The sequence below is a fragment of the Dermacentor andersoni genome, chromosome 6 (genome assembly GCF_023375885.2).
Source record: "Dermacentor andersoni chromosome 6, qqDerAnde1_hic_scaffold, whole genome shotgun sequence".
NCBI lineage: Eukaryota > Metazoa > Arthropoda > Arachnida > Ixodida > Ixodidae > Dermacentor > Dermacentor andersoni.
In genome coordinates, this window is record NC_092819.1 from 91319614 (window position 1) to 91346994 (window position 27381).

General features: G+C 43.8%; 1 long non-coding RNA gene across 2 annotated transcripts; it reads right to left on the reverse strand.

The window, feature by feature from the left end:
• Window positions 1-9309: 9309 nt before the first annotated feature.
• On the reverse strand, window positions 9310-25799 carry LOC140218991 (uncharacterized). 2 transcript variants are annotated; one of them, XR_011895236.1, is made up of 3 exons: window positions 25589-25799; window positions 22141-22288; window positions 9310-10924 (listed from the first exon to the last, which is right to left on the reverse strand). It is a non-coding gene; the product is annotated as an uncharacterized lncRNA (long non-coding RNA). The 2 variants fall into 2 exon arrangements; XR_011895235.1 differs by lacking the exon at window positions 25589-25799 and having other exon boundaries at window positions 22141-22995.
• Window positions 25800-27381: the final 1582 nt, after the last annotated feature.

Consider the following 27381-nt stretch of genomic DNA (forward strand, 5'->3'; position numbering starts at 1 on the left):
GGCTACATCTCATGTTCCCTACCCAATATGAAGAACAATGTAAATACTGCGAACAGCTAGGAAACCTCCCGCACGTTGTCATAGATTGCAAAGAAAACTCAGTTTTGCCTCCTCTCCCCCTCCCCCCGATCTCCAAGAGCAGTGGGAGACGCTGCTGTCCAGCTCCCGCCTCTCGGACCAGATCATGCTGGTTGAGAGGGTGGTCGCAGCCAAGACGGCGCATGGATTCCCGTGAAGAGAGAACCACTCCTGCAAATCAAGCCACCTTTAGGGTCATTAAAGATGTTTTTTCTCTCTCTCTTGAAAAGCGTGCCATCCTCAGAATTCATTCCAAGGTGATGTGCCTTGCGAACTTACCGGCTACAATTTGTAAATTGCCACATGTGCCGTAAAGTAATAAGTAAACAATTAATTCGTCATTCTATAGTTTATTATTTCATTAATCTTCTCGATTTCTCGTGCATGTGATGTCCACCGCTTCGAGTAATCCAGCTCAAGGATCACAATTATGTTATCTGACACAGTCGATTTTTCAAAATTCTGCATAGTCTGAAAAAAAAAAAACTGGTATGTAAAATTATCTGCACAAAGGATATGGATCCTTGTTATTGACTGAAAGTAACACAGAAATATTTTTTCTTCAAGCATTTAAAATTGCTTTCGCTTCTGGGGTTACCTGTCACTTGAATTAATACACGTCTGTGTTGGGTAATATCACCCAGTGTACAATTATTATCATTGATTCGATAATATCGCTCCCTTGAAGACAAAATGAAGGCATCTTTTTTCTTCGGCCGAACAATATACAGACATCATAAACGGTTAGCAAAATTTGATATAAAGTTATTCCGGTACGTCTTGCAATTGGCTATGATGTATTGATTTACAATGTCACATGATCTTGGCAAATGGAAAAAGCCGTATGCTTCTGCAGTTTGCTCCAGCTGTGCTGGTGTCCAGCCACACTCTTGTTGACAAGGAGCTGGGCTCTGCGTGGTGAAACTGAGCAAATTAGTTTTCTTTAGTCAAATAACGAAATTCATCCCGAAATAATTTAGCAGAATGTGGTTCACGGTGTACAGCAACCGCCGCCCACGACCCGCTAGCTCATCTTGTACATTTGCATATATGTGTGTATATTTCATTCCCCTTATCCCCTTTCCCCCGCACAGGGTAGCCAGCCGGTCTGACAACTGGCTAACCTCCCTGTCTTTCCGTCTATTCCTGCTTCCTTAATCCTACGCAGACTGAAGGTCTTCGTACACGTAACTATAGTGACGTTTTCCACGAAACATCGGCACACAAACAAACTAAGAAGTATAAGAGTTCCATAGCTTTCGAGTCTCGACCATGGCTTTCACCGTGATCCCCAACATGTGGGATCACAGCCGTAATTCTTGTGAAACTTACCAACATTAGATACTCTTGCACCCAGCTCTTTGCGTATTTTACCCTTATATTAAATTATGATTACTCCTCTGCTCAGACTTGCACTAAAAATAGGCATCTTGTGGGAGAACAGAGCCATAGAAATGAAAAAGCGATCAAGGACGAGTTCTCGCGCGAGTAGTTCACAAGCCGTGACGCATAAGCTACAAGTTCAGAAGCCATGTTCACAAGCTGGAACGCAAGCCCAGTGCAGAGCGTATGAAAAAAAAAAAGAAAGAAAAACATAGGCCACCACAACATGCCATACACCGTGATATATTAACACACAATGAACACGCAAATGAAGATATAAGTGCACATCTCTGGGATGATGGACTCAGTGTCGCCACAATTGTCGCATAGGTCGATACATATGTCTGAATAAGTGTAGGATAGGATAGAAATAACTTTATTAAAATGCCGGCAACCGACACTTTACCGCGTCATGACATTGGCCAAGCGTCGACCCGGGGTTATGCCCTACTTTGCACTACCTCAGTTCGGCCCGTTTGTAGTGGGTCGTGAGGTTCGTGCTTTTAGAGCGCACCCCGGGCCTGCTGGACGGCCCATAGTTGAGTGTCCTTGTCTGCAGACTGCACTGCACTTTCAAGTTCGGGCGGGTATGTCCTGGAGGTAGCTTCGGTCGGGAACCTGGCACAGTCCCAAATGATGGGCTATTGGTCCGCCGGACCCACTGCACAGACACCGCACAGACCACTCGGATAGGGTTCTGGGTGAAGCACGTGTAGCATTGCCGGGGCGAGGAGTGACCCGGTCTGTACCTGCCTTAGGATGACGACCTCCTCCCGAATGAGCGCCGGGTGGGGAGGCGGCGTTGTCCGTCGAGCTAAGCGGTAACACTTGGTAACTTCGCCATAACGGGTCACTCGGTCGTTGGTTTCGAACCACCACACGGAACGGTCACTCTCGAGGGTGCGGAGGGTAAGCGCAGGCGCCGCCGAATAAGCCGTCTCGTTGTGGAGCATAAAAAGTCCAACATATTCAAAGTTATTTTGCTTGCTACTCATATCGTATACTTGAGTACTCATTGATTTTCGTTACTGTGTTTCCTTTTGCTTTTGAACCCGCTTCGCTATGATGTGTCTGCAACGGTGCTTACGGGAAAGTATATTAATATTGTTGAAGTGCCAAAAAACAGAACACTTTTTGTTTGTTAACTGATTATTATTAATATTATTTGTTTTGAAAACATATATACATTTGATAGGAAAGGGAAAGCGAGGAGCAGGCTGGTAACTGCCACCGTAAGGGGCACAACGCGTGCCTATACGCTTCAGGAGGGAGGGGAGAGCAACACAGAAATGGAAGATAGGTGGAAGGAAAGAGGAAAGAAGGAAAAAGATGACAAATCTTAAAGAATAAAACAGAGCACGCTATGTACAGGTCACGTACGGTAGGGCTGGTCACTGCTTCTCACGCTACTGAGCTCAGTTAATAAAGAAAGATGCATTGGATTTACTGGAGGCGCAGTATAGGATATGACAAACAAAGCTTTCATTGTTCGACGTATATTTAGGTGTCAGGCATGCTAAGTTGTCACATGCCAACCAATTACGACCTCTAATTTGTCACTGATATCGTAACTGTGCAGGTTCTAGACGAAAACGTGGAATAGCACTTTCTTCAGAATTGGAGTGAGGCAAATAGACAAACCCGCAAAACAAGGCTGACTACAGCTTAGGCCCAAACGTACAGCGCTGGCCGATTGCTATCTGTACGAGGCTTTGGAGGGTTTGTCTCACTGCAAGATAAAGCAGTTACCGGAGCTTTATTTTTTCTTCGGTCCATTGGTTGCGTTCCATGTTGTTTGTTTCTTTTAACCTTCATTTCACGGCGTTTCGCATGGGAGAGATTAATGCCGTGGCCAAAGGCATGCTCTGAAGCGCTGATGGGACATTTAGAAACGCGTGCATGGTTAAACGGTTGCATGTGCACCGACAACACATAGCACTAGTCAAAGCTTTCTATCAAGGTTTGGTACGCGCAGGTGTGTGCGTTACTTTTTTTTATATGCTCTAATTTAAATGTGAATATGAAACACTGGCAACGTGTCAACAGTTACAGTCTCACATAACACGAATGCTTGACGGGAAGACAGAAACTTTAATTGAAACGCGGGGGTAGAACAAAGGGAGCCTCAGCGTGGAGCCAGCCTTTTGACAATGGGACTTGTTTTCGCCAGGAAAAGTTACCCTAACGATGAGCCTTGGTCGAGGCTTCTCTTGTGCGCCCACTGCTGATACATACTCGTATTGTGCTACGGGAAAAAGTTCACCGACGATTATAATACTTCCTAATGAGAAATTTGAGCGCACCTCACTACGTGTTTTTATTTCGCGATATATTAGGTGGCGCCGCGAACAATCTGTCTCGTGCTGCACGTTGCAAACGGAGCTAGCTAAGCGTGGCGCGACTGTCTCGCTAATCGGCAGGTCATGAGAGGCAGCGCGTGGGTGACGCGTGGGCGCGATTCACAGCAGCCGCCGCAGACAGACTTCCGCTCATGCAGCGCTTTGTTTCCATATATGGTATCGGTGGACGCGCTCGCCGCATGTCTTATCGATGGCGTCATCGGTGAACAGACGACGCCCGCGGTACTGGCGCTATCTCGTAGCGATCGTCGCCGTAGAACATGTCTCGCGCTCCACTACGCTTTTCTTTTCACGCTTTCGCGATACCCCCCTCCTCCGCTTTCCAACACATGGTGCCGCTAGACCGTCCTCCTCCCCTTTGCTCCTCGCGCTTTCTTCGCTATCGCCGACTTTCATCCTTCGCTGTACTCGTTCGCTCGGTTACGCGGAGGGACGCCGACGCTCAAGGCAGGAACGGGAGCCTAACAGTTCCTCTCTAAAAAAAAAAAAGAAAGATACAACAACAGAGACAAAATCATTTGTTTAAAATCGAACTGCAGACGCATGAGATGCGGAGGCAATATGGAGACTGCGCATATAGCACATCGCAAATTAGCATTTCTTCCAAAATGTTGACGAGCGCGTTCGATATATGGTGTCTTAAACAAAATGTAGTCTAGTGACAAGTATTCGCCACACCAGGGCCTTGTTGGTAAATAAGAAACAGGTGGCTTGGAGATAGCCATTCTCTCCGCGGATGCGTTTCTCAAAGTTGCCTCACGGTTTCATCGCAACGCGAGGGCAGCGGTCAGTACACCTCGAGCTACGTCCTTGAGCTAGGTGAGCGTGGAAACGCAGGCCCAAGCAATCCGCACGAGCTTTTGCATGCGCATACAGTCATTGCGGGTGTCCACTCACTTCGGGGCGTCGCGGCGTAACCTTACACGCACCGGTCGCTGTGTCCCGCGCACCAGACGGGCCCAACACTTCCTTCGGGCCGTTGGACAAGGCCCCTCCCACCCAGCGGGGCTGGCTCCTCCTACCCCGCCGCCACATTTAAAACCACCTACCTGGCCGTGCTGCGGACTTGCTCGGTCTTTCCTCACCCCCTCCCCGAGCGACCCACCCGCCTCTATTCCTCGTGCTCACCTCAAGGCTGGCTCGCCCCTCTTTCACAACCGCGCACCCTCGCCTCCGCCGTCTTGTTGTTGTTCTTCGCCGGAGCCGCACATCCACTCGTAAGAAATGGAAAATTACACTGTGTCATTGCGAGCCGGAGAAAGATTTATTTTCCTCGACGCCGTCTCCGGTCTGGCGCGGAGGCGCTTTCTCGCCCCCTGAACGGGCGGGAGACTCTTTAGCCGGCGTGCGCTGTGCACGCGGGAGATGGAGATAGGAAGAAGGCAGCAGGGCGAGAGCGAGCTTTGCACTCGTGTGGGGCTCGGAACGGAATAACTCTAATGCCGAGTTTCTCCTTCTTCGAACTGGCCCGCTCGCTGCTGATGTTGCTGCTGCCGCTGCTGATCTCGCCGCTCGAACTGTGTGTGTCTCGACGGTTGCGTGAGCGCGGTATTCGTCTTCGCCGCGACTCCTCGCACCACCACCGCTGCGTTGTTCGTGCGTCGTCTGCTCGCGCTGGCAGCGAGCGAAACTTTTTGCTCGCTCCGTCTTTTCATTTCATTTTTTTTCTGTGCTAATGTGTCGTAGTCCTTGGCGTCCCCTCGGAGCTTATCTCTCGCTGATAATTCTTCCCGCAATAACGTCCTGGTGCCCTCCACTACGGGATTGCAACTCTCCTATGCCCCGCCCACTGATTTCCTTTCTTTTTTTCTTTAATCTTGTGAAATCATGAACTGAAGGAAGCCACTGAAGTACAAAGCCTCAATTTGTTCGTGGCAGTCGAATTTAAAACACCGAGGATGTCTTTCCCACAAGCACAGAGGTTTGGCTAAGCGATGTCTGTTCCGTAATGAGTTAGCAGCCTTAAAGTTTGATGACCACGCGCTGTTCGTGTTGTTCACGTTGCAGCGCCTCTCTGATGACATGCCTACGACCTCTGTTTCCATCTGATCTGTGACTGCTACAATGGCAGCACCATTTAGCCTCACATACGCATTGTATTAAGAATATACTGTTGACGTTTTTCGTCCTGGGATGCCATAGTAAAGAGCCCATCATTCATTTTGAACCCAGTAATAATTTTAACCTCATTCTAAAGTCTGGTTCATTACGTAGTGTAGCGGTGGATCCCGCCTTGCATGGGCTACCGCGATGATGATGTTGATGACGATATAAATATTTCCTTAGAAATGGGGTGGTGACATTTGTCACGGACCCTTGCTGGCATGCAACACCAACAACCGCCATGACCTCGCGATGAGTGAAATCGCAAGCGTAGCGCCAGTTGACAACGCATGACAATCTGTCGCAGGAAATAGCTGGATGCTGCAAAAAAAAAAAAAAAAAAAAAAAAACAACAACAACAACAAAAACAAGCTGCTTGATGCGGGAATGCAGGCGTGCAAACACGCGGACATAAGCAGCAAGAGACGGACGGCACAAATGCCCACTACAGCAGCTTGACGCGATATGACACAGGGCACAACGGTGGCAGCTGCTGACACGGCTAGTGTAGGCGCGATTCGTTGTGGGAAAGTTCTCCGAGACCGCTCAGAAATGTTGCGCAATTATCCATCCAAATCTTGGAGAAATCTTATACAACCTTTCACTCAGGTGCACCGACGTTCAGTGTGCCTGTGTGCTGTTTCTGTTTAGGAGGTCGCTTTTCTTCGCTTCCCATGGTTCATCTTCGTTTCGTTTGATTGTCTCGCTTTCTGTTGCGAATTCTCGGCTTACTCGCTCTCGTTCCACAACCGCGCCTCCGATCACATTTGAAAGCTCGTTTTACTTGTCTTGGCAGTATCAAATAAGTTGCCCTTAACAATGAGACTTTCAAAGCAAGTAGAAAAAGCGTGAAAGTCTATACGATTTTTTCAGAGCGGATCAGATGGAATACGACGACCGCAATTCGAGATTCGGAGAGAGCCATGTTTCGCTTTCCTTCTTCCACGCTATCCCAATGGTACCATCAAGGGAAAAATATTAGAAAGATGTGAAAAATGAGGGTGGTTGTGGGAAAGTTGCACTTAGGAGAAACGAGGGTGAGTGGGGGGGGGGTGAGGGGGAAGGCATGTTAGGCCGCATCACGTTTCTCTATGCTGAAGAACTGGCTCTCCGGTTTCCCGTCTCCACGTTCGGACTTTGGTTTCGTGGTGGGCCGACGTTTGGCAGGCGGTGAACTCTCGGGCCCGTTTCTGCTTGCCCGCTGTCATTATCTGTTCGTTAATTCTCGCTAATGTCTCTGCTGCCTCGTTGGCGAGCCACGTCTGCTCGCCGGTACCGATGTTTCTTCTTCCTCCTCGCCACCATCCCTTCCTCCTTTCTCTTGACGGCTCAGCCACTGGCGTCCGCGCGCACTTTCAGCCCCCACCCACACCACGCTCAGCAAGCTCGTGACTGTTCCCCCCTCCCCCTTGTGCAGAGTAGCAGGCTAGAGCGCGTTAGCTCAGGCTGACCTCTCTGCCTTCTTTCAAATAAGTTTTCTCTCTCTCGTGACTCTTCAGAGCAGAGATATCTCGCTCACTCTCCCCTAGCTCGTTCTATTCTTCTGTTTCATTTCGAATATCCGTGTAGGTGTCTCTGCTCGACTTGGAGAAAGGCGACTGCTTCACTTTCTCAGCAGCCGCAAGATCCGCGTTGAGGGTCTTGGAAATCGTGACACGGCGTTTTTCTTGCTGGTTTGCCTCTCGTTATGTCATTACCGGTGTCGCCCCTCGCGTCTACGGCGCTCCGTCTTCTCGTTCCCTTTTTCTCGCGCATCGCAACTGGAGCAGACAGAGAGGAGGTGGATGAGAGAGGGGCCCACAACTACCCTCAGCCCCGAATCTTTGTTTTCGCCTCGCGGTGCCCTGTGCATGCACAATGCACGATGCAAAGCTGCGCTTTTCGGGGGGCGTGCATCTGTGACACGTGACTTGTTTCGCGTTCTTTCTGTGCCAGACAGCCACGTGCGGAAAACCGCACGGCGGCTGAGACCATCGCTCGACTAAAGAAGGCCACAGTGTTTCTGCCTTGGACGAAAAGAAAAACAAAAATATCTGGTGTTTTTCGTGCCAAAATCATGATCTAATTATGATGCGCAAATTAATTTTGACCACTTGACTTTTCTTTTCCTCTCTTTTTCTTTTCTTAACTTGCGTCCAAGTCTAAGTACACGAGCGTTTTTGCATTTCGCCCCCGTAGAAAGGTGGCAGCCGTGGCTGCGGGATTCAGTCCGCGACCACGAGCTTAGCAAGTGCAGCGGCGGGTTGTATTCGCCAAACGAGCAGCATATTTCAGTGCTGATGAAGAAATACTGTTTGTTGAAGGTTACTTTTATGGAAGCTCAGGAAACGGTTTTCTACGGTATTGTGTACTTCTGCGGGAGGACCAAAGCAACGAGCACCCGTCGAAGATTTGGTGTACGTGATCGTGAATTTACCGGATACGCAATCATCAAAATTTACGAGCACCGATTTACATAGCACAATAACAAACAAATGATAGAGTTTTAGCAGTGGGCGAACGAGCTAAACCCCAGCCTGAAGTCATTGTTTCGACCAAGAAGCTTGTCTTCGTCATACACTGTAAACAGGTTTGACCCTTTTAGGGAGTTTTGGCCTCGTTGCATAACTTCAGCCCTTAAGGGAGGACAATATCCTCCATTCGAACGGAGTTTTTTTTCACACCCTTGTGTTTGGTGGTGTTAAGGGGAATTATGGGAGTTTTTTAATTCTCCTTTGAACACCAACCCCTCAGTGGTTGTAGGAGTCTATATGGAGAATTATGGGAGGTTTTTAATTCTCCTTTGAACACCAACCCCCGAGTGGTTGCAGGAGTCTATATGGGGAACGTTGGGAGTTTTTCATTCCTCTTTTGAACACCAGAACTATGGAAGTTCTTATGAGGAGCTTTGGGAGCTTTTACAAGTTGACATGGGTATTTTATTTTGCTTCTTATGGGAATTTATAGGAGAAGCGATGGGAGTTCTTACGTACATATTTTCGGAAACGTTTGGCTTCTTAAGGGCGTTTTGAAGGATACCTTTGGGAAATTATTTTACCTCCTTGTAGGAGTGCTTAGGTGTAAACCTGGGAGCAACCGTTCCCATATTTTGGGAGCTCTGCTTAAGGGAGCACTTATGGAGAGTTTTGAGAGTTCGATTTTTGCTTTTTATGGGAACATATACGAGAATGCTTGGGAGTGAATTTTTACAGCTTTAGGGAGCTGTTTTACTAAGAGTTTTAAACAGATGTTTTGGGAGTGCATTTTAGCTCCTTATTAGGGCTTTTACAGGTAGGTCTGGGAGTTTATTATGCACTTTTTGGGAATTTTACGAGGTTGAAGGGAGTTTTTTGTGTGTGTGTTTAGTAGATTGTGTCTGACGAGTGCAAAAACCATGACAAAGCAATAAAATGTCTGGAAATTTATTGCAGTTCGAGAATCAAATGTGCCAGCATGATAGTACAATCAATGACTATTAGCATAATGAAAGTGAAATAATTCAATAAAATGGATACAAACAAGCAAACCAGTTTGACAGGAAATTCAAGCATATTGCAAGCTTCAGTACAGTTGAAAATCCACAAGTGCAGCCAAGACTGAAATTCAGCGGCTCAAAACATCATGAGCTATTGGGCAGTCCTTGCATGCATTAGAACAGGCCACATTTGTTTTTGCATGTAAAAAGCATGCTACAAAAAATGATGCAAAGGAGGCCAGACAGCACCAATGACCTAGAACATAATGAAAGTACCTTTGAATACCTATGCTATTTCTAATAGACATCTACGTACAACTTATTCTCTCATGTAACACACGGCTGCAAAGAAAAAGCAGAAGTGGTACCACCCACTCTGAATCAATTTCCTTAGCGTGCAGCACCTGAAATTCAAGCTTGCCAGCTAGAGAACATGACAAGTTCACAGCAAAATGGGCATAATGTGATAACAGTAGACAAACAGGTGATATCTCAGGCTGAAGTTAATTCAACAAGGGGACTAGTCGTCATCAGGGAAAGAAAATCCAAGCAGACAATTCCAGCTCACACTTACTTGCATACACAGATGTCGCTACATAGGTTTGTGTTGTGATGCCCCATGACCTAAGTCAGCATCAAAGAGGTTCATTAAAGAGTGGCACATATGCAATGGCACACACCCAGCGTACATACACAAGTTTGTGTCAAAAAAGTTCATTGGAGAGCTGCATCTACCCAGTTGCCCCAAGTGCTCGTAGTAGCCCCAGGGGCACACTGAATTTCCACAAATATAAGGAGTTTTTTTTTTCAAAATTTCTGGCGTCAGAAGACGCCTCGCCTTATATAACTGACATAGACACAAACAACAAGATCACTCAGAAATTGGTGCCAGCAACCTGCCAAACTCCCATACTTCTACACACCTTGCTACCCCAACTAAACCCCCATGGTGAGCATTTAAACTTACCTCACCTTCTCTATGCACTCACTCATTTTGCTGGATATCCATGGAGTGGAGAAAAGTGAACTATATAAATACTGCCAAGGAAAACGGTTGTTACCCTAACGAAGAAGTCCACTTCTCAAAAACATTTCTCCACCTGACATAACACTTGTTCGACCTCTGCTGATCACCTTGAGCTGAATATTGCATATCACACAAAGCAGCAATTCAACAATAATTTTTAGTTTTATAATGAAACAAAAATTTCTTAGGATGTGAAAGAAAATATGATACAGGAACCTTTAACAGTATCCATAAGTGTGAAATTTTTACACAGGCAAAGAGGCAAACACTTTGCCACCAAGGCACACATAAGGCGTCATTACATTTTCTCTGCAAAAAGCCTTAACACCCCGACGACAGGTGGTGTTGCATGAAGCCATGCATGCATTTCAAAAAATAGGCATTTTGTATTTTCTTCTTCCGCAAGATCAAGGCAGGCAGGCTGTGATGCTGTGCAAACAGTGGTGGCCTTCAAAAGGGAAGGAATCCACACAAAAAGCCATGGTACTGTTGAGATGGCAGTGCATGATAGGGAGCATTCTGGAAAACCAAACAAAATAGATTATGTACTATTGTATTGCAAACAGACACCGCATGAATATTTAAACATAGCATCACCAATTATTCAACAGTGCTGGGCCATTCAATGCTACCACTCCAAGTGCATCTTGGCCACCTCAGATTTTAGGAAAAATTACAGCCCATTGTACAGTTGCAGACTGGATGAAGTGGAGAGTATGACGAAAGCCCGTCTGGTCGGGATGATGCATACTAAAAGGAAGAGGTCCAGACACCGACCAAAATGTTTAAAATAGTTTTTTACATTTTCAAATTCAAATAAATTCAAATAGCTTCAAAAATTCAAATAAGTACTTTAAACCATTTTGGTCAGTGTCCAGACCCCTTCCTTTTAAGTCGCAGAATGCACAAACAGACTACTTCGCGAAAATTTCACATGGTGTGAGTATCGTTATCTTGTAGGCTAAGGTTGAAACATCACGGCACTGACAAAGCTACAAACAAGTGTTTCTACGGATGACCACAAGGCCTTCCAGAATGTTTCATTATGTGAGATAGACCATTAATGTTTTTTATCTGCAAAGAGTATCTTCTTATTCTGACTTAAGTATAATAGACCTTCGAGCAATTTCTGAAAAGTATTTTCATCCAGCTCGGGTGGTTTATAGGCGCAAATAACCAATTTAGGAACCCCCATTTTGTAGTGAAGAAAGCTTATATTAAAAAAACCTATAGCTGCAGTGATTAAAAGCTTCTGAAATTTTGAATCAACTCTTTATGTCTGCAGAAGCTCTTTAATTAGGTATTAGGACGCCTTGCAGCACTGACAATGAAAGGAAATCATGACAACATATTACAAAAACTAATAAAATGAATGTGTTCTTGATAATATATGTTGTATTATACACAGATTATACAAAACACCAGCAGTAATGTGCATATCTTCAGAGTGCACACACAGTTCACCAACGTAATAATAAATACAGGTCAACATCATAAAGCAACACATAGGTACTGGCGTTTTTCTTTCACATTGGCCTAAAAACCAATCACATCAGCATTCAGCCATCATATAAGCAGCACCTGCTTGCATGAATTCAAGGAACTTTCAGATGTGCAAAATCGTTTAGGAGCTTTTAAGCAATAGGCATGACACTACTATTATGATGAATTTGTTGCCTGTAAGTGGTAAATCAAGTGAACTGCTAGTTGTCCTTCCGGTGAAGGATATTGCAGAAAATGTGAGGACAAAAAGATTATAGTAGCTATTTGGAACTCATGAATGTTAAGAAGATAATATGCAATGTTACCATGCTGACAGACAGTCAGATAAAAGATGATACAAAGAAAATATTATATATAGATTACACAGATGCAAGCATTCTGCTTCTTTATTGCTGCAAAACTTTGTAGTTATAGAAGTGCTTCATCCCCTGAAAAATATTTTTAGCAATACATTCACTATGGAGTTCTATTGAGGGTGCATCAGATTTGCATGCTACAAGTGGTTTGAGCTGTTCACAGACAGACATCCGGTTTGTAAACGCAAGAGCATGACGAAATACTGCAAGTGCTCCAGAAAAATGCTTGCATGGTAAGGGAAATGACAAAAACAAGAATGTGGATGAAAAGACCAAACTGCCCCAAAGTCTAATTTTAGCAATGTAAGGTTTTATGAAACATAATTACAGTTCTAAGACAAAACAAAATACCAACATGATATGCAGAGAATGGGTGCTGGACATCAACAACCTCACTAAACAATGATTACATACATAAAAACGACACATTCGCAGGAAATTTCACAATACACGACATATAAACTATGTGATTCATGATGCACCCATGTCATACATCATATTGTTCAAGTAACCAACTTCTTTATGCAAGACCCCTGTAGAAGGTTAGTTAATGCAGTTATTGGTTTCTTGGATGGAAAAGATCTAGTATACAAATCTGCACTTCCCTGCCTTATATTTGCAAACTGCATGTGTACAGTCACAGTTTGGCATGTTTTGCAATGTTTTGTGAGATATCCAGATGCTGTTACCACCTACATCTGTGCACAATGCTCCTGCAGCCTGCCATTACCACAAATCCTGGTCTATCCTACATAATACCCCAGTCACACGGGCACTTTCAAAGTCCTCTGAACCAAAGATTCTTTACTTCAAGGGAGAATGTGCACTGTCACACAGGCACAGCAAAGGAGCCCTACTGGAAGGTGGCTTTGAGTCAAAGGAGTGCGCGTTCGTCCTTTGAAACCTCAAGGGAATACTCCCAAGCCTAGAGGGCGTCTGACAGTAGAAAAAATAATCTAAAGATATGGAAGTTCAATTTTTACCTCTTCAGAACAAGCTTATAAGTACTGAATACTGTTACTAAAGTACTAAACACTTTCGGGACACCCGCAATCTCCATCATGAAAGCGCCGGTACAGCAACACCGGTACGGCCTGTCGTCAGCAGCAACCTCAACACAACACGGTTGCCATGTGCGATTTGGTTCTTTGGTTAGTGGCTGCTAGGTATCCCAGTCTCCTTGGCTTTTTTCTACACATCTTTCCTCGTCACTTTTGTTTTTTAGTTTTTACAGCGTTTACGTGTACCTACCGCTACCTAGCCACAATGAACGAAACAAAGCAGCTGAAGCAAAGGCAGCAATGAATAATCGACGCCAATGTGCGGTGTACGAAGCGGTACACATGGTGGCCATCATTACAATAAATACATCTGTTTGTGATAAAGTAATGCCTTTACTATGTGTGCATTTTGTTTTGATGTTTCTATGTATTAGGAAAAATAAATGCTGCTGAAAAAAATGTGACAAATTTATTATAAGACGCATTGGGCTATATTTTTTTATTACTTTCAAGGTGATGGTAGCGCTAAGGATACATTGCGGTCTCTGTTAAAAGCTTCAACGGAGACTACCTGGAGACCATGTAGCACCGACATATATCCGTTGAACTAATAAAGCTCAATGCTCCTTAACTTCAAAGGACCTTTGGCATGCTCATGTGACGGGTATAACACTTGCTGCTGAAGGCATTAAAGGCACTCAAAGGTGCCTCAAAGACAGGCTGAGCATTCTGCGCAGGTTAGCGTGTCAGCAAGGCCTGAAACACTTGCAGGACATTGTAAAAGATGTCAATACATGGCAAAATACAACAGCACAACATACTCAGAAAATGTAAGCCTAAAATTCCACACTGATATATAAGGGCCTTCCCAGACAAACCGATAAATGCAATAGCACACCTTCTATTGAAATCTCGAATATAAGAATTGATTACTTGAAAAAGATGTACGGTACATGCAAAATAGAATGAGTGATGTATGTTATATGTCACGTATAGTCAAATTTTGCTGCAAATTTGAGCATTTCATGCATGCATATAATTGCACTCATGTACTAAAACAAGTTCATGTGTAGTGCTCATCCTGTGCATTTCATGTGTTTCATCTTATAGTGTAGTAACTATGTTTCCTAATGCCAGTAACCAACTCTCCCAGCTTTCAGCAATAGTATGCAAGATTATTTATTCTTAGAAGTATGATAGCAGGAAGAAACAAGGATAAAGACCTGTCAACAGGACTAGCATCAACTACAAGCTGATTTGGCTCCTGGATGGAAACGAGTATTAGTAATCGTAATCATTATCAATGTTTCAATGAGGGAGTGGGTGAACCCAGAACTTGCACAAATAACTACAGTAGCCACATGGCTGAACATATGAGCCGTGGGTGTTTCCCTATCTTCCAGCACATGAGGTTAGTTGCAGAGCCCCGAGAGAGCTGAGAGGGAAGCGATTGTGGTTTTCCACATTAGCAAATAAAGATCGACATGTGTCGGAAAATAATCACCATCTCTCATCGAAAACATGTAATTGTTTATAGAGCACTTGTCCTCAATTCATTACACAGATTGCGTTAGGTGACTAATTTGTTTTACTACTGTTCTTAGTGCCCCATACAAGATTAACCTTTTCCATGCCAATTTTATTTTCAGAAAACCACTGAAATTTCTAAAATATTTTTATTAGCTATTCTTTGTGAAGAGTTTTTATTACTGCAATATCAGCAGTTCGTTTAAAATTTTCTGCTGCCTTTTACTAGCTGTTTTTCATGTTTTTAGGTTGCAAACAGACAAGGACGCAGAAACTGTCTACATGAAGCATATTTTTTTAAAGAAAGTCAAGCGTGCTTTTGTTATCCTCCATGAAAAATGTTATTGCAGGAAGAAAGGTGGTTAACCGAGGGCCCCTATTTTTATTATTCATATCATAAGCCAACAAACACTGACACCAAGGACAACATAGGGGAAATTACTTGAGCTTAATAAATGAAATAATGAAACGATAAATTAATGGAAATGAAAGTGGATGAAAAAACAACCTGCCACAGGTGGGGAACGATCCCACAACCTTCGCATTTCGCATGCGATGCTCTACCAATTGAGCACCGCGGCGCCGTTTACCGATCCACTTTCTTGGGTATTTATGTTTCCTTGTAGAACCCTGGGAGTGTTAGCCAGCGTTACCACTCACAGACCTTGGCGGCGGACATGGAACATCCTTTCTGCCGCAGGCGTCACGAGAACGTGATCTTTTTTTAGTGAAGGCAACCGGTCAATAAACCCACACATGCTACCTGAAGGCATCAATGTTGCCTGATTCGAGACACTCGTTATGTAATAAATGAGAAGAAAGAGGGTTAACCGAGGGCCCAATTTTTACTAGTAATATCATAAGAAGCCAACAAACACCAAGGACAACATAGGAGAAATTACTTGAGCTTAATAAATGAAATAACGAAATGATAAATTAATTGAAATGAAAGTGCATGAAAAAACAACTTGCCACAGGTGGAGAACGATCCCACAAGTTCACTTTCTTTTTTTGGGGTGGGGGCAAAAACTGAACACATAACTAATCACTGATCTATCATGCAAGTGGTGTTTGCCTATCTCAATAGTCTATATAAAGACAGAAAACTAGGCTCAGGTGTTTTTATCTCTAAAAGAAAAGACAAGCTTTTATACGGCAACCTATCAACTTGAAGCCCACGGTAGTAGTTCTCTTCTATGGCATCTAGCTGTTGAGCACGAGTCAAATAAAAATTAATGCAAATGTATTAGTGTTCCATGCTTTTAATGCATGGAAAAGGGACACTAAAGGAAATTAATGAGTTAAGTTAGATTAAAGGTTAGCCTTTTGTAATAACAAATTCATCATTTATACCAAGAACAGAGCTTTTATAAGCAAGAAAATTAGAGAACTGGAACATCAAAGGGCACCAACTAATATATTGAACCAAATTTTGTAGTTTTATTTGCCAAAACCACAATATGATTATGAGGCATGAAGTACGAGGGATTCTGGAATAATTTTGACCCCCTTGGTTACTCTACTATGCATACAGTGCAAAACACACATGCATTTTTGCATTTCACACCTATCAAAATGCAGCTGCCACAGCTACAATTTGATTATCCACCATCAGGCTTGGCAGCGCAACACCAAACAGCCCAACTCAGAGCCCATGCTTGTCAGCAACCTTCTGCAGTGAGTGCATCACTTGGTGCTCATGAGGCAGTACTTCCAGCTGCTTCAGCTGCTTTAAAGTGTGCGCACTGCTGGCTTTTGCTGTTTTACAGCCCTTAAAGCCCAACCACAACAAAAGTTAGGGCTGCATAAAAAAATGATTCAAACAGTGTAAATACAAAACAGCATTCTAGCAATCTTGATACCGAGACTGAAATGAATGCCACAATTACCAGTAACTGGCAGTGAGGCATGACTCAGATTGCAGGGCACCTTAGTGTGGCCTACGAGATAAGGGACCACCTGCAGCTGCCTGTAGTGATAAAAACCTGAAGGCGATGTGGACTCTCGTCATAGCCACTAACCACCAGGTTCATGTGTCGTCTGCTAATACAGTATTAAAAGAATATCAAAAAGAAAATTAGATACCAGCCCCGCAGCTTTGCCAAGATGACTACAGTAGTATTTACTACAAATTTATTACCAATATAGCCAAAGTGAAATTTCATTGCATTTGGAATTTAAGCTTTTGCAGTAGGGGTTTTGAAATGTGATAATCGCAATGCTCCTGTGCTTTGTGACATTACATCACTAGATATTTGACAACGCCGTGGTTCTAAGTGTTTTTACATACATCGATATCTTGATTCTTTTACAACCTAACTCTAATATGACACATGAGAATACGGTAGATAACATTTGAAATGTCTTTAATGGGCACGGAAAAGGACTAACCTTTACACATGAGACACGCATGGTGAAAGCATTGTAAGCAAGGCTCCCACGTGTCTTTAAATAATTTTTCACTTTGGTCGGTGTCAGTTCTGTTTTTTCCCTTGACTCTTCCTAACCGGACAAGACTTCGTCAGACTCAACTTCATTAACCCATTGACAATATGCTGCATATCTTAGGTAAACATCTGATGCTCACCCTAATGCATGTTTCCTGAAGTTACCAACTAAGAGCAAAGAAAGGTTAGCTACTGCATGAACCAGCCTGAATCCATGTTAAGCCCACAATTGCACAATGTGCCTTGAATAGGCTCTAAAAATGTGTATAAACACAAGGCGCAATAGATTTTGTGCTCACGTTGGCATGTTCATAACAGCTGGCCTCCCTCACTCTCATCATCGGAATCTCAGAATCCCTACTGCGAAAACTTCAGGAGTGGATAGCAGCAAAGGTAACAGTGCGCAGTTTGAAGCAGCCAGAGGCACTGCCTCATGAGCACAGCAGTTGCACTCACTGAAGAAGGTTAATGACAAATATGGGGCCCCATTCGTGCTGCTGGTTCCGAAGAAGCCATCTAAGCTTTTTTCCCACGCTTGAGTGTAAAAATACAGCTGCTTTTAACAAAAGGCATGCAACACCGTTCATGAATTGTGCCATTGGAATGGTTTACCAAATAACCTCTTACTTCTGGTAAGCTCTACACAAGCCAAATTGGACGCTGCACTGATGAAAGGGCAAGAGAACATTTGCAGAATATAAAAACAAAGTAAGACCAATGTAGGTGAGCATTGTAACACATGCACTTGTCATCCACAACTTGAAATATATTCTTGGCAGAAGTAGAAACATGAATTCACAACTGATATCAGAAGCTCTTTTAATATCAAAGAATGACTGTGTAATTATTCTTTTTTTTTTCTATTTCTCACAAGTATGTGTATGAATGTTTTTTGCTTTCGGTTTACACAGGTTGCTACACCTCGATTTGTTTGACCCTGTTCCCTTCTTTGCAATCTTTCCTCCCTCCCCCTCTTTTATGAACTTCCAGAGAGATTATATGAATAGTTCCTGCTTTCTTAGAAAACATGGCATACACGCGGTGGATGTGGAACATCCTTTCTGCTGCAGGCATCACAAGTACGTGATCTTTTTGGGTGAAGGCAACTGGTCAATAAAGCCCCACATGCCAACTGAAGGCATCAATGTTGCCGGAATCGAGACCCTTGTTATGTAATGAACGAGAAGAAAGCAGGTTAACCGAGGGGCCCGATTTTTATTAATAAGACGCCAACAAACAAAGGCACCAAGGACAACACAGGGAAAATTAACGGAACTGAAAGTGGATGAAGAAACAACTTCCCGCAGGTGGGGAACGATTCCACATCTACGCATTACGTGTGTGATGCTCTACCGACCGAGCTAACACAGCACCGTCTTCCCATCTATTTTCTGGGGTACTTATGTTACTACTAGAACTAACCCTGGGATTGTTAGCCAGTGCCACCACTCACAAACCTTGGCGATATGTAGAGCATCCTTTCTGTCGCAGGCATCACGAGTATGTGATCTTTTTGGGTGAAGGCAACTGATCAATAAACCCACACGTAGTACCTGAAGGCACCAATGTTGCCAGATTCGAGACCCTCGTTATGTAATGAACGAGAAGGGGGTTAACCAAGGGGCCCGATTTTTTACTGCTGGTGTAGTACACACTTTCTTGCGTTTAGGGTGATGCCAGCTTCTTGCAGGTGCTGAAGTACTTTGTGCAGTCGTGCATCATGTTCTGTCTTCGTGCGGCCAAACACTATTATGTCGTCTTGCAGACATGCTTGGCCGTCCAGGCCTTCTAGCAGTCTTAGCATTTCCCAGTGGAAAAATTCAGTTGCTGTGGAAATTCTGAAGGACAATCAGAGGAACTTAAAATGGCCAAGTGGCGTCAGGAAAGTGTTGTACCTCTGGGACTCGGGTAACCAGTAACCAATATCCGGCTATAGCATCAAGTTTGCTAAACCAGGCAGCTCCGGTGAGTTTGGCCAGGCAATCATTGATGGTGGGCACTAAGACTCATTCTCACAGAATGTTCTATTTTAACCCTCCAGTCACTGCAGATTTGAAGCTCGCCTCCTTTATTTTTAGCCACTACCATAGGTGCATGCCACTCTGTGGTTTCTTCGACCTTTATGATGACACCCAGGCTCTCCGTTCTCTCCAACTCACATTTGGACACTCGGCAACATGGGCAGAGGTACTCGCCCCGAGTACATAATAGCACGCCGCTTGGCATCAGGGAGTAGCGATATATTGTAATCGGTCCTGAGAAGGTAGGCCCAGGTCTGTAGCCAGGTAGAGGTAGTGGCATAAAATGTTGGCTGGGTCGCTGACCTTGCCTTTTGACTCCGCTACTTCTAGGAGACTTGGTTGGACATTGAAGGATTTGATTGCGGGGGGACGTCAAAAAGTGCGTCATGCAGCTTGTCTATTACATAAATTTGTTCTTGACACAACCAGCCATTTCAGCACACGGTAGCAGTCTAACCGTTGCTTTTTTTGGTCCTGCCGGGTCCGAGCAGCTGTTCTTTTGCTTGCTTCAGGTTTCCCGTGACTTGTTCGTCGTAGAGGCTTGTTGGCATGGCAGTCACATCTGCACCAGTGTCTACCTTGAAGCCATTGACCATCACATTGATTTTTCATGGCCCAGGATCCTGTTGGTCAGTTAATTGTCCAAGTAAACCTCTTCCAAAACAGCTTGGTATGTGCATTTTGTTCTGCTTTTTGGAAGCGGAAAAGCATATGGCAGCTGTGTTCCTTTTTACTGCAGGCACTGCATGTTTTGCCATTCGCCGTGCACATAGTGTGTGATGGTGAACCATAGGTGTCTTGTTGAGCCATACCATTTGCATGTCAGCGCAGTTTGGTCACGCTGGTTTTTACGAGAATTATTTGACTTTCCTTTGCTCTTCGAGAAGCTGTGCATGGTGTCTACAGCTTCAAGTGATTGTAGCTGTGGCCGTAGGTCCTTTTGCTGCTGTTTGATTGTTGCCGCCATGTTGCGAGCAGCGTTGACAGCGGCTTCCAGAGTAAGCTCAGCATTAAGTTGCAGCTTCTCACTTACCTACGTGTCTGTGGGACCGACCACGAGTCTATCACAGATCAGTTCCTCTTTCAGGGCGCTGTACTCAGAGGCTTCAACGAGCCTGAAGAGTTCGGTGATGAACATATCGGCTGTCTCATGCACGTCTTGCTTCTGGCTGTTGAACTTTGCACACTCGTATATCATGTTCATCCGTGTCAGGAAATTTTTTATGAACAGTTGCATTACTGTGTTGTAGTAGAGTTTCTCAGCATCACAAAGCCTGAGCAAGGCTAGGACGTCTTTGGCTTCACGACCCATGGCATAAATGAGTGTGTTCACCTGCGTCTCGTCGTCGTCTTTAGTCTGGAGATAGCTCTATAGCCCTCCCTTCTCGTGAGCCACCGTTTCTACTCCTCGGGCTGCCGAAAATCAAGTTTTTTCCGGCAGTTGGACGACGAACGAGTTTAGTGGAGCTGCGTGCTGGGCTGTGGACACTGTAGGTGAAGCCATGGGTAGCAAAGTTTCGTATTCACCGCAGTGCGCTGTGATGTAGACTTCTACTTGCGTGGTGCATTTCTCACAGCGTTATCGAGTATCCCACCGTTGCCTCCATGTCATGGTCGGGTGACGAGCATACGTGATTGACAAAACGTAAGTGTTAACTGGAACTGTTTACTAGGTTGTGTATGCAAAACAAGCACGGCTACATGCCGGCTCGGCTTACACGGTCTGGTCCACTCTCCCAGAGGCGTTGTTCCGCATCTTACATGACCGTGTACACAGCGCCATCTCGTTGCGGTAGCTCGCATGACACGGTGCACCAGTGAAACTCAATGGACAGCAACTTCAAAAAAAGTATATTTCGGAAGGCTGCCCAAGTTTAAACAACTCTCAGTTAACGTTAAGGCGATTTGCCCTCTTATTAACATGCACATTTACGCCACTAGACCATAACCTCATTGCTACATTATAGCACAGTTTTGGTCCGAATTAAAACACTGATATAACACAGCGGAAAAGTTACGAATAAGTGCCATAAATACGAAGAATATTAGAAGGGCATACACTATCATTCTTGCTAACTGCTCATTTGATGAAATTCTGGCAGTCTTCTGAATTATAATTTTTAAACGTGCTGCCCATTGAGTTATGATAATGCATTGCGGTGAAATTTGATAGATGGCCGCAGAGCCAATTCAACATTTCAGTTTCAACCACAGCTAGTTACCCCTATGCTTTTCTTGGCTTCATTGCCTGCTGGCTTTATATGGTCGTGATTTTAAAAAAATGAAGCCCGTTTTCCTTCTCATTCATTCATGCGAGGGTTTGAAACCTCACAGCTTTGATGCCTTTAGGTAGCATGCATGGGTTTATTAGCCACATGCCTGCTCTCTTCAGTTCAGGTGTTACGCGACACCATCGTGCAAAAAAAGATGTTCCACATCTGCCCACCATGGCTCTAAATGGCGCTGGATAACACTCCCAGGGCATAAATACCATAAATACCCAAGTTAGCACAATTGGTAGTGCATCGCGTGTGTACTGCAAAGGTTGTGGGTTCAGTCACCACCACAGACAAGGTCCTTTCGTCTGCTTTCATGACTTTCTTTCAATATTTTCTACATTTCAATTTCAACCACAGCTAATTACACCAACGCTTTTCTTGGCTTAATTGCCTGCGACCTTTATATAATCAGCAAAAATAAGGTTACAAGAAAATTAAAATAAATAAGTGGAGGACAGGGTCATCGGTGTTCAAAGAAGCACCTTCCTTTTTGTATCGTTAACCAACATGTGCGCCCAATAGGTAACTCCTCTACCTGCACATCGAATGACAATGCAAGAGATGCAGCTGGAACCCACAGTCAAATATATGTACAGCATACCAATGCATCTCTCCTCCGAAGGTAGTGAAGAGCACAGGTGCCTGTAGAGTTGCGTGCCACGGTTCCTCTTGCCAAACCATGGAAAGGAGCATAAGTGATGCTGTAGAGCTTGCTCCTTCAAGCAGTGTTCAGGTATCCATTCATAATCCTGCATGTAGTGTCCAATGTATTGTAGATATCAAGACAGCTTCAGTCCTGCAGCAAATAAAGTGATCAGTTCTAACCAAAATGTTGAGATGTAGACACTTTGGCAGGCGGATGTTAAATGTTGAAGTTTCTGGGATGCCAGTGATAATTTCATTAAACATTATATGGGCCACTCATACAGGGATGGAAGCAGTCAAAGAAGTTTTGGAGCAGCTCTGGGAGGTGGCAAATTTGACACACTGGAGCATGAATTGCCCGTTTTCGAGCAGTAAATACATATTTACATGAGTAGCTTGGTAGAGGTCAATGAGTGAAATACAGGTATATGAAGAAAAGGTGTTCCTTATTTTACTTTACAGAGCACTATTTGATTATGGCAGATCAGTTCTGTGGAAGCCTGCAAGGCAAGTAAAATTCATGACAGGAAAAATTTTCACCCACCCTACTTTAGCATGAAGCTACGAAGGAGACCTGTACAGGTTTCTCGGAAACCACCATTAAATTACATACTGGATATGACAACTAACTGTGGCCAAGAAAAAAATTAATGAGTGCTTTCCGTGAACATCACCCACTCTATGTTGATAGGTTTATGTTTGTGCTACTCAAGTTTTTTTTTTCCATTGTGAACAAGCAATTAATATGTACTTGTAATGAATGTTTATTTCCTTACTTAGCGAATATGGTGCCAATGCAAAGGTTGTGGAATACGCCGAGAAATGACCGATAACAGCGTTACAACGACCTAGTTCATGTGTGGTCTTTTTTTTTTCCGACAAAAAAAACAAACAAACAAGCGAATTTTTCTTTAGAAATTCACGTGACAATGCGCTCCGCATCAGTAATATAAGTGGTTTCAGACAGAAACAGTGTCATCAGTGCACTGCATATATTATGAATGTGCAAACCTGGGGCACAGTCTTGTAAAGGTTCGCAAAGCGAACTGTTACCAAGATCGCGCTACTTCGCATTTGGTAGGGACTGTACTTGCTCGCCAAAAACTGCTGACATGTCGAGAAAAAACTGCAGCTGCTCTTTCCCAGTGCCCCTATTTGACAAAGTTTTTGTAAAGATTGATGCAATAGTGCGCAGAAGCATTGTCATGGTAAGGGCAGTTTATTTTCACCTTTTATTTATTTCACAGGCTTTCATTCTCGTGCCTTCACAAATCCTAGGCTGTCTTAAATGCTGTTACCGGCCATTTGTAACCATCATACAAAGCTTTTCACTGACATCTCATCAAATAGGTAAATCAAGACACTCGTCAGATACAGTGAACACCATTCGAGTAGTGCACTCTGGTAATTTTTCATTCTTGGCAACCTGCAGTTGAGATAGCAGAATATTGCAGAATAAATGTGAAGTGACGTAGTGGTCATTGCATATTTGCGAGTATTTTATATCTGTTTTGACACACTGGTTGGAAAAAAGACATGAACGGGCATGTTAATTGCACTTGAGCTATGGTATAAAAGTTTCCCTTGTTGTGCAAGGGCGTCTACATTAGACAGACGGGAAGGGGTATCAATGATTCATAATAAGGTTAGTTACAGCGCAACCTAAGACAAGGACAACAGAAGGTACAAAATGACGACACGGCGCTGTTTTGTACCTTCTGTTGTCCTTGTCTTAGGTTGCGCTGTAACAAACCTTAGTATGAATCCCAACCAACTGGCCCAACTTGCCGTTCTGATGCAGTATCAACGATTGCTTGGGCGAGCATAGTTACAACCTTCATAAAAGTTAACGAAGTAGGCCCCTTGCGATGCATTGCAAGACTTGTGGATGCAAACTAGTTTTTTTAAAGAATGTGTCATCATTGGATGCAGTAACATTCAACTGATGCGCGAGATTACTGATCAGGCTAATGCCATTGCCAAATACGTTAGGGTGTGCGCGAGTACACCCTCCTTATCTTTATCAGGCAAGGAACTTTACTTTCTAAGTTGGTCGGCACGTTTTCAGTGAACTGCAGCCGTCTGCTTCTTGTAAGGTTGTTGTTTCAGTTGTTTTTCTCATGTGTGCTATGAGCGGCGCATATAATGTGCAGTAGGGTCGTGGAATAAGACCAGTTAGAAGTTAGTGCTCATCCTGTCACCTGTACTTTTTCTTCCATACTCAAACTGAGTTATGCTAAAGCAAGATAAGAATCCATTCAGTCAGTTTGCGCCTTCGAACCAGTTCACCTCCACAGTGCACAATGATGCTATTATAAAGGGACATTGAAAATATTGTTTATTTTCTTTGAATAAATAAAGTTTAGTATGAAGTTTCACACTGCATTTTGCAAGTTTTAATTACCCTAGTATAAATTTGTATTCTAGAATGTGAAGGATGAAAACAAGCATTTCCAACCTTACACATTTCCAATGACATCTAATCACTACAACTTAGAGGAAAGGCGCTACGATCTCAAACAGTCGCAACTTCTATCCGCGGTTGTTGTATATAAAGGCATTACGCACCGAGAGAATATGGTCAAATCTTAAAGCTAAAACTACGGTAAAGGCTTGTACCACCACGCTTAAGCAAGGGAGAACATTTCAAAACACATAGTGCGGAGGTAAAAAAAAATAGATCATGGAGTTTTACTTGCCAAAACTACAATCTGATTATGAGGCACGCCATAGTGGGGGGACTCCGAAATAATTTTGACCACCTGAGGTTCTTTAACGTGCACCTAAATCAAAGTACACGGGTGTTTCTGCATTCTGCCCCCATCAAAATGCGGCCGCCGTGGCCGGGAATCGATCCCACGACCTCGTGCTTAGCAGCCCAACACCATAACCCCTAAGCAACCACGGTGGGTACAGTGCACAGCTGTGAAAATTTTTCCTATACCAGAAATAAGTTTTTGGCCAGAGGCTCAAGAACCGGGGGAATCGCGCCCTGTCTGGCGCTGTTCACAGTGCCACCTCAGCCAACTGGCACATTTGCACGCGAGAACGAGAGCACCAAGTCCGGCCATGACTGGCAAACCCATATGACGATACATTACCAAAATATACAGTAACTAAAACAAAAGGACGCGTACAAACGAGATGTGTCCTTTTTATTCAACTGACATATAATCTTCGCGCCTTCTCCCCCTTGTACGATATAGAGGTTACACAGTTCTGCTTATTCTATCGTCTTACATCATGCATGCGCACTGAGCACATCAATACGTTCTGGATATCGCAGAAGCCGTTGTTCACGGCGTGAGACTCACGATAGCGAAGTCAAATGCGATCCTTCTAGAAATAAAGAAATTGTTTGCCTGCGACAAACTTTGCAAACAAGAAATAAAATACCAGCTTACCAAAATGCTTCGTCCAGGTTGGTGGCGGCACGCAGTTCGTTGGCGTTCACCGTTGCGCATTACGCTGTGTTGTTAATCACGCCGCCCTCGCTTGTAGGCGTGAGAAGAGCATCAGAGTATTATTCTTTTCTGTCAAATACTGCTGCTTCGTAAGTACAAATAGAAAATTTTGAGTTGTCAAGCCTACCCCAGCATACTGGCACACAACAGCTTCCCGCGCTCAAATCTCGCTGTGGATTCGAATTCGCGCTGCGTGCATTTCGATGAGCTGTTGGGGCGCCACCTAGAAGAGTTTGAATATGGACAAAACAAAACAAAGTTCTAACATATGTCCGTCTAGATTATTTTATATTTATTTATTTAAGATATAAGGCACATGCTGTTTAGAAAATACTCACGGCAAACAATGTTTCAGTTTAGTTTCTTTGGCCCCTCGGCCCCTCCGATTTATGTCCATTGGCACCTGGCCTGCGGCCTTTAAACGATATTCCTTACATATTGTGGCTCAATGTCGAGGACATTAAACCTGGTTGAATGGTGTTTAAATGGAGGGACAATATTTCGTTTTGTAGAGTATTGCTGCTGGGGATAAAGCGAGAAATATAGGCTGCTTCTCGTCGGCAAAAGGAGCCGGACGAGCAAGTCACGAAATGCAAGAAAACGAACGGCTTGCATGATTACTAGTACAGTCTCGCTTGGTTGACCAGTGAGAAACAGCATAATTAACAACCTAACAAATACAATGGACAGCCGCCAAATCGTTGGTCAATTAGACATGTTAATGATGAGTCAGAGTGGTTGTTATTTCGTGTTTGTCCGTTTGTAAACGTGTTGTGCAAAGCTTCGTTTATTCGATGTTGTGCCCCATTTCCACCAGAAAAAGAACGAAAGAAAAGCGGCGTGTTTCTGTTGACGCGGCACGCGCAAGTGAAACGGATTTACGGGCAAGCCGCGCGTGTCACGTTCACACATATATCGCTCAATAAAGCATTCCGGCGGTATCGATCGACATACCGGCCGCACCACTGGTGGTAACGGCTATAGTGGTACCGGTGGTAATAAGGGGAGCCGAAAGGACCTAGAACCTCAGGGCACTACAAGAATATATTTCATGGTTTCACACCTGCTTACTGCAAAAGTGTACAAAGTAATAGCACTGTACTCGTAATGCAAAAATAAACGAATTAAAATTAATTTGTAAACTAAGAAACCAAGGTGAGCCTTCAATAATTCACGAACAGGTAGGTTCACACTCAACTGACTCATGAAACAGTATGCTAGCTGTGCCAAGAATCTTAATTAGTCGAGCAAATAAGGGTGGTGACTGTCATGTGCAATGCCTTGGGGAAATGCATGCAGAAGTAGGACAATAGCTGTTGCTCTGTCTTTGTTCATGCCCTATCAACTGATTAATCACTTATTTATTTATTTATTTTTATTTTCACATACTGTAGTCCAATTGGGCTATCGCAGGAGTGGGTTTGTACATTGCATATAACAAAATATTTTTCTGCACAAATCAACTTCAATGCCTTAAAAAACATGATAACTTCAATATAAAAGATACAATCAGTATAATAAACGCAGCATGAATCAAGTAAATACAATGATTTTTCTAATTTACCTAGTTTCACCTGGGAGTAAGTTCCATTTTTCAATTGTATGAGGAAAGCTATACTTAAACAGGTTAGTATGCAGTTGAAATGGAGCAAGGTTAAGTTTGTGGCTATTCCTAGTAGGTTTCAAATTATCAGGAGACAGATAGTTGTTCTTTAATGAGTAGTGTGGGGTGT